The sequence below is a fragment of the Bos javanicus genome, chromosome 15, assembly GCF_032452875.1.
Source record: "Bos javanicus breed banteng chromosome 15, ARS-OSU_banteng_1.0, whole genome shotgun sequence".
Classification (NCBI taxonomy): Eukaryota; Metazoa; Chordata; class Mammalia; order Artiodactyla; family Bovidae; genus Bos; species Bos javanicus.
The window spans coordinates 44,763,009-44,770,922 of NC_083882.1; positions in this window are offsets into that span (position 1 = coordinate 44,763,009).

A 7,914-nucleotide genomic window follows, 5' to 3' on the forward strand; every position below is an offset into this window, starting at 1 on the left:
TATTAAAATTATTTAACTATCTAAATTAAATAGGTGAGAATTATATATTGTAATATTAAATTTTCTCACTGTGGACTATGATACATCATCTCTATTTATTCATAGTTGAGGAGACAGTAGACAGGGTCATTTTTGGATAAATCAAGAAAATAGTGATGTAACAAATGTTAGAGTTTTGTGGTGGCCAGTAAAAGTATCGAAGGAGATTATTGCCTTTCAGCTTCCTACTCTGCTGTGCTTCTGCAACTCTTGACACCATGTGCTTGGTTTAGTTTTCAAATTAAAATGAAATTAAATGAAATTAAAGTGAAGCAATACATAAAAATAAAAGTATATATGCACTGTGACTTAGCAATTCTACTTTTAGGAATCTTATTCCAGAACATTTGTTATCCAACTGTTTACTGCAGCAATATTTGGAATAATAAAAAATTATTCATAGGCAAATGACTAAATAAATTGTGGTATTTCCATGCTATATCCTGTGTCCTGTGTAATTGGAATCATTTAGTCCTCCCCACCTTCCAGTCTTGGCCCAAGAAATAAGAATATTTATCCTATAAAAGTGAATGTTGGCAAAAATGGTTTGCACATTTCCCTCTCTCTCCTAATGACACATGGAAGTTTGAGAATTTTGTATGACTTATCTGATTGGTGAGATTAGAGAAGACTGGATTAATCCTTTATTTGTTCCTTCTTAGATCCATGCATGTTCTCTTGTATCTCTGCAGTAAGTCTTCTAGGTATGCTCTTCCTCTATGGGAAAGAACTGCAGAGGTCTAACTGATTTCATATATATATATATGTATTTATTTATAAACATATTTTGGCTGTGCCAAATATGTTTGGCACATATTTGTGGGTTGTGGGATCTTAGTTTCTGGACCAGGGACCAAACCTGGGCCCCTGCAATGGAATTGCAGAGTTGTAATTAGTGGAGCACCAAGGAATTCCCTGGCTATATTTGTGTATTTAGTTGGGCTTCTCTAATTCAGCCTTATAAACCATTCAGATTCAAAATTCAGTGAAAAAAGCAAGACACATGTATAAGTATATATATATATATATACACACACATATATATATTATGTGTATATTTGCACATTTATAGATTATATTAGATATCATATATTTAACAAAATTAGATTTGCATATCAAGTACATATTTATATAAAGCAGAAGTTTATATAAAGGAAATATGTATACCAGTTTGTGAACTTTTGTTAAAAGTAACTCTTGTGAAGTAATAGTAGGGAGTAAGAGAAATTTTTACTTTTTATCTCAGTGTATTGCTAGAATATTTTAGTTTTTACAATACTGTGTTAATTAATACAATTTTTTAAAGATTGAAGAAGAAAGCCCTGGAGGAAAATACATAAAATTTTAATGGTGGTTCTAAGAAGTGAGACTGTGGGAGGCCGTATTACTTACTTTGTGCTGTTCGTGTTGTTTAGTTGCTAAGTTGTGGTCTACTTTTGTGACCCTATGGAGTACAGCCAACCAGCTCCTCTGTCCATGGGATTTCCCAGGAAAGAATACTGGAGTGGGTTGCCATTTCCTTCTCCAGGGGATCTTCCAGGACCAGGGACTGAACCTGCATCTTCTTCATTGGCAGGCAGATTCTATACCACTGAGTCACCAGGGAAGCCCTACTACTTGGTGGTGGTTTGGTAGGTTAGTTGCTAAGAGGTGCCCAACTCACGACCCCATGGACTGTAGCTTACCAGACTCCTCTGTCCATGGAATTCTCCAAGCAAGGATGTTGGAGTGGGTTGCTGTTTCCTTCTCCAATTACTTACTTGTTTATGCTTAATATTTTAAAACAATAACTGTAGTTTTTTAAACAATAATTGAAATATATTAATACTTTCTGCTCATTTTAGGGAACCACTAGCTGCTCTTTAATTGCATTGTTTGTTACATTTTGGGAATGTTTCAGTGTTTAAGTTTTAATTAACATGTTGCTATTTTAGTTTCAGTTTCAATTATATTAACCTGAGTACTTACTCATAATCCCCTGAAACAAACCTTACCTGATCATGGTGTTGAGTGTTAATACATTGTTGAATTCAAGTGCCACATATTGGATTTAGAACCTCTGGATCTGTATTTATAACTGAGATGGACTATAGTGTATATGTGTGTGTGTGCATGTCATTAAGGTTATGATTAATGAAATCTTAAAGAATAGATTTGGAAATTATGTAAATAAAACTGCCACACCTCCCACTCTTTTGTTATTTTTAATAGCGGGATATGACTAGCATTATACTTAGTTCAAGTGTCAAGCACTGTGTTCTTATCAGTTCAGTTCAGTTGCCCAGTCGTGTCTGACTCTTTGTGGCCCATGGACTGCAGCATGCCAGGCCTCCCTGCCCATCACCAACTCTCGGAGCTTGCTTAAACTCATGTCCATCGAGTCAATGATGCCATCCAATCATCTTTCGTTGTCCCCTTTTCCTTCTACCTTCAGTCTTTCCCAGCATCAGGGTCTTTCCCAATAAGTCAGTTCTTCACATCAGCGGAAGTTGAAGGAAGGTGGTGAGAAGATAAAGAAGAAGAAAAAAGATGACACTTATGACAAGGAGAAGAAATCGAAAAAGTCCAAGTTTTCCAAAGCTGGATTTACAGCCCTCAATGCCAGTAAGGAGAAGAAGAAAAAGAAGTATTCTGGGGCTTTGAGTGTTAAAGAGATGCTGAAGAAATTCCAAAAGGAGAAAGAGGCTCAGAGAAAGAGGGACGAAGAGCATAAGCCTATAGCAGCGTCATCAGTGGAAGCTCAGGGCTTGCCGGAATTGGAAGGCGCCTCCTACCCTTTGCTCTCGCTCTTCAGCTCTGCCTCTGACAATGACTTGCTGCAGGCGGCCATGGCCATGAACTTGCTGATGGATTTGGACTTGGAGCAGCTGCTTAGTGAGTCTCCAGATGGAAGCCCCTTCCGCGATATGGATGAAGAAAGCGATTCCCTTGGGGTGGAACTGGACCAGGAATTCAGGCAGCCCTTTTCCCTTCCCGAAGGCCTGCCTGCACCCCTGGAGAAGCGCGTTAAGGAGCTGGCTCAGGTATGGTGACATGGAGTGGCTGGGCTCTCCTGGAAGTGATTGGGCGGATCGTTGCTGGTCCTGAACCACTCGGAGCTCACGGCCCAGAGCAACCCTTAGTCAGTGGGCACTCCCAGTGTCTGCTTTTCCCGGCTTTCTTCCCACCCCAAGCAAGGGCATAGGGTCAGCTCTGCCTGTCCTTTTGTGATTCCTTCACGTCTGGAAAATTTACTTTCTTCTGGAGAGATTTTTCTCTCCTCCTTCGTGCCTGTCAGAGTATATTTCCTTTTGTGTGACAGATACTCATGTTAGCAGCAGGCAGCTGAGGCAGAGATCCATCTTTTTAGTAATCTTCTGAAGGTTTTGAACATTCATAGAAGTTTGCAGACATGTTGGGCATGGGGAATATGCTTAGTTGCCATGGGGTTTAGTGTTAGTAGCAGCAGCAGTAGCAGCAGCAGTGATTATAGGCGGAGAAGGCAATGGCACCCCACTCCAGTATTTTTGCCTGGAAAATTCCATGGACGGAGGAGCCTGGTGGGCTGCCGTCTATGGGGTCGCACAGAGTCGGACATGACTGAGCGACTTCACTTTCACTTTCCACTTTCATGCATTGGAGAAGGAAATGGCAACCCACTCCAGTGTTCTTGCCTGGAGAATCCTGGGGACATGGAAGCCTGGTGGGCTGCCATCTATGGGGTCACACAGAGTCAGACACCACTGAAGCGACTTAGCAGTAGCAGCAGCACAAAGCAACAGTTAGAACTGGACATGGAATAACAGGCTGGTTCCAAATCAAGAAAGGAGTATGTCAAGGCTGTATATTAGCATCCTGCATAAAATAAGTCACTTATATGCAGAGTACATCATGAAAAATGCTGGGCTGGATGAAGCACAAGCTGGAATCAAGATTGCCATGGGAAATATCAATAACCTCAGATATGCAGATGACACCACCCTTATGGCAGAAAGCGAAGAAGAACTAAAGAGCCTCTTGATGAAAGTGAAAGAAGAGTGGAAAAGTTGGCTTAAAATTCAACATTCAAAAAACTAAGATCATGGTATTGAGTCCCATCGTTTCATGGCAAGTAGTTGGGGAAACAATGGAACCTAGACAGCATATTAAAAAGTAGAGACATTACTTTGCCAACAAAGGTCCATCTAGTCAAAGCTGTGGCTTTTTCAGTAGTCAGGATGTGAGAGTTGGATGATAAAGAAAGCTGAGCACCGAAGAATTGATACTTTTGAGCTGTGGTATTGGAGAAGACTCTTGAGAGTTCATTGGACTGCAAGGAGATCCAACCAGTCCACCCTAAAAGAAATCAACCCTCAATATTCATTGGAAGGACTGATGCTGAAGTTGAAGCTCCAATACTTTGGCCACCTGATGTGAAGAACTGATTCACTGGGAAAGACCCTGACTCTGGGAAAGATTGAAGGCAGGAGGAGAAGGTGACAATAGAGGATGAGATGGTTAGATGGCATCACCAACTCGATGGACATGAGTTTGAGCAAGCTTTGGAAGTTGATAATGGACAGGGAAGACTGGCGTGCTGCACTCCATGGGGTCCCAAAGAGTGAGACACAACTGAGAGACTGAACTGAACTGAACTGAACTGAATGGTCTAGTGGTTTTCCCTACTTTCTTCAATTTAAGTCTGAATTTGGCTATAAGGAGTTCATGATCTGAGCCACAGTCAGCTCTCAGTCTTGTTTTTGCCGACTGTATAGAGCTTCTCCATCTTTGACTGCAAAGAATATAATCAATCTGATTTCAATATTGACTATTTGGTGATGTCCATGTGTAGTTTCCTCTTGTGTTGTTAGAAGAGAGTGTTTACTTTTTTTTGGTGGGATCCAACATTCTCTTGTTGATGGTTGTTCAGCAGTGAGTTGTGATTTTGGAGTGCTCGTAGGAGAAGATGAGCACACATCCTTCTACTCCACCATCTTGTGTGCAACTGCTGAGTCAGACCTGCTTTTGAGGGTCTGAGTATCTCCCACGGAGGTATAGCTCAGCAGTGGCCTGCCGCGGGGGGCAGGAGCTCTGGGTGTAGCAGACTTGGGTCACATAGTGTGTGGCCTAAGCCCTCTTGGAGGAGGTTGCCATTATCCTCACCATAAAGCTGCCAAGCAGATGACCCACAAACTGCAGAACAATTTTACCAAATAAATTCTTGCACTGTTAAGAAAATTCTAGGACCTACAACAGATTTTCCAGCCTGGGGATCTGGCAAAGGGACTGAGAAGACCCAGGGAATTTGACTTTGGAGGCCAGTGGGATTTGATTACAGAACTTACACAAGACTGGGGAAACAAGACTCTCGGAGGGCACAAACAAAACCTTGTGTGCACCAGGACCCAGGAGAAAGGAACATTGAGCCCACAAGAGACTGACCTAGACTTGCCTGTGAGTGTCCAGGAGTCTCCAGTGGAGGTGTGGGTCGGCAGTGGCCTGCTGTAGCGTCGTGAGTGCTGAGTGCAGCAGTGCATGCACAGGACCTTTTGAAGGTCGCCATTATCTTCATTTCCTGGTGGTTCAGACGGTAAAGCGTCTGCCTGCAATGCGGGAGACCCGGGTTTGATTCCTGGGTTGGGAAGATCCCCTGGAGAAGGAAATGGCAATCCACTCCAGCACTCTTGCCTGGAAAATCCCATGGACGGAGGAGCCTGATAGGCTACAGTCCATGGGATCGCAAAGAGTTGGACACGACTGAGCGACTTCACCTCACTTCACTTCATTATCTTCATTACCTCCACCATAGTTTGGTCTCAGGTCAAACAACAGGGAGGAAACACAGCCCTGCCCATCAACAGAAAATTGGATTAAAGATTTACTGAGCATGGCCCTGCCCATCAGAACAAGACCCAGTTTCCCCTACAGTCACTCTCTCCCATCAGGAAGCTTCCGTAAGCCTCTTAATCTTTATCCATAAGAGGGCAGACAGAAATGAAAACCATAGTCACAGAAAACTAACCAGACTGATCACATAGATCACAGCCTTGTCTAATTCAATGAAACTATGGGTCATGCCATGTAGGGCCACCCAAGATGGTGGAGAGTTCTGACAAAACAGAGAAGGGAATGGCACACCACTTCAGTATACTTGCCTTGAGAACCCCATGAACAGTATGAAAAGGCAAAAAGATATGACACTGAAAGATGAACTCCCCAAATTGGTAGATGCCCAATATACTACTGAAGAACAGTAGAGAAATAACTCCAGAAAGAATGAAGAGATGGAGTCAAAGCAAAAACAATGCCCAGTTGTGGATGTGACTGGTGATGGAAGTAAAGTCTGATGCTGTGAAGAATAATGCTGCATAGGAACCTGGAATGTTAGGTCCATGAATCAAGGTAAATTGGAAGTGGTCAAACAGGAGATGGCAGGAGTGAACACCAACATTTTAGGAATCAGTGAACTAAAATAGACTGGAATGGGCAAATTTAATTCAGATGACCATTATATCTACTACTGTGGGCAAGAATCCCTTAGAAGAAATGGAGTAGCCCTCATAGTGAACAAGAGTCCAAAATGCAGTACTTGGGTGCAATCTCAAAATTTACTGAATGATCTCTGTTCATTTCCAAGGCAAACCATTCAATATCACAGTAATCCAAGTCTATGCCCCAACCAGTAATGCTGAAGAAACTGAAGTTGAATGGTTCTATGAAGATCTACAAGACCTTCTAGAACTAACATCCAAAGATGTCCTTTTCATCTAGAGGACTAGAATGTGTTCTCATATTCTTGTTAAATTGTCAGTTTTTATTATACATCTCTTCCTAGTTTCTTTTCAAGTTTAACTTTTTCCTTGATTAGATTTTCTAGAGGTGTTCTTATTTACTGAATTTTAAAATAAAAACCCAGCTTCTAGAATTATTTGTATATTCTATCATTTTCCTGTTTTCTAATGCTTTGTTTTCTTTTTTTAACCATAGCTTCTTATTTACACATTTGTATATTTTGTTCCTTCTAAAACATTTTCAGTTAAATGTGCAATTTGTTTATTATTTTCTAGGTTTTTAAAATAATAGCTTTAATAATTATGCAGCTTTTTGGAGTACAGCTATGATCAGAGGGGACCCTTATTTCCTTATTTGTATTCGTGATACAAATTTGATTTCACTGCAGTAAGGAGGCAGGAATGGAGAGTAAGTTTATATACATAAACTAGATACAACTTGTTTGGCTTATACATTTGTTGCTTTTTTATGTTCTCCATATTGAGATTCTATTTTATTTTATCTTCTTTATTTTACATTGAGTTTATTTTATTTTCTTCATATTATACTGACATCCTCTGAGATGATGAGATACATAAAAAAATCTACCATTTCAGCCTGCATCTATCTAGAGCACTTTAAATGCATGGTGGTTGCCATCATTGCTATTATACCCTTAGTTCCACCTCTTGCAGAAACTATACTTTTAATTTTCAAATATTCAGAACATGTACTAAAATAAATCTATTCTCTGCACATAAATAATACACAGAGGTTTTCCCTGCATTTCAAAAATAACTAGTGTGTACTTACTTACCTTTGTCTCAGTGTCTGCCTCTGGGGAAACCCAATCTTCTCTTTATACAGACTAATGGTACAATACAGAGTGAGGTTCTCTTTTCATTATGAAAAAGTTCACAATGATCCACAAGTGGACAGAATGTGGTAATGAACTTCTATGTACCCAACCCCCAGCTTCAACAATTAGCAAGTTAATTAGCATGAACACCTCTGGGGAAAATATGTAGGATCAAAATATATAAAACAAAATAAAAAATAGGAAAGCTTTCAGAATAGTGATGAGAGATTTTAGTATAATATTTGACTCATAAGTTGCTGCTAAGTCGATTCAGTAGTGTCTGACTC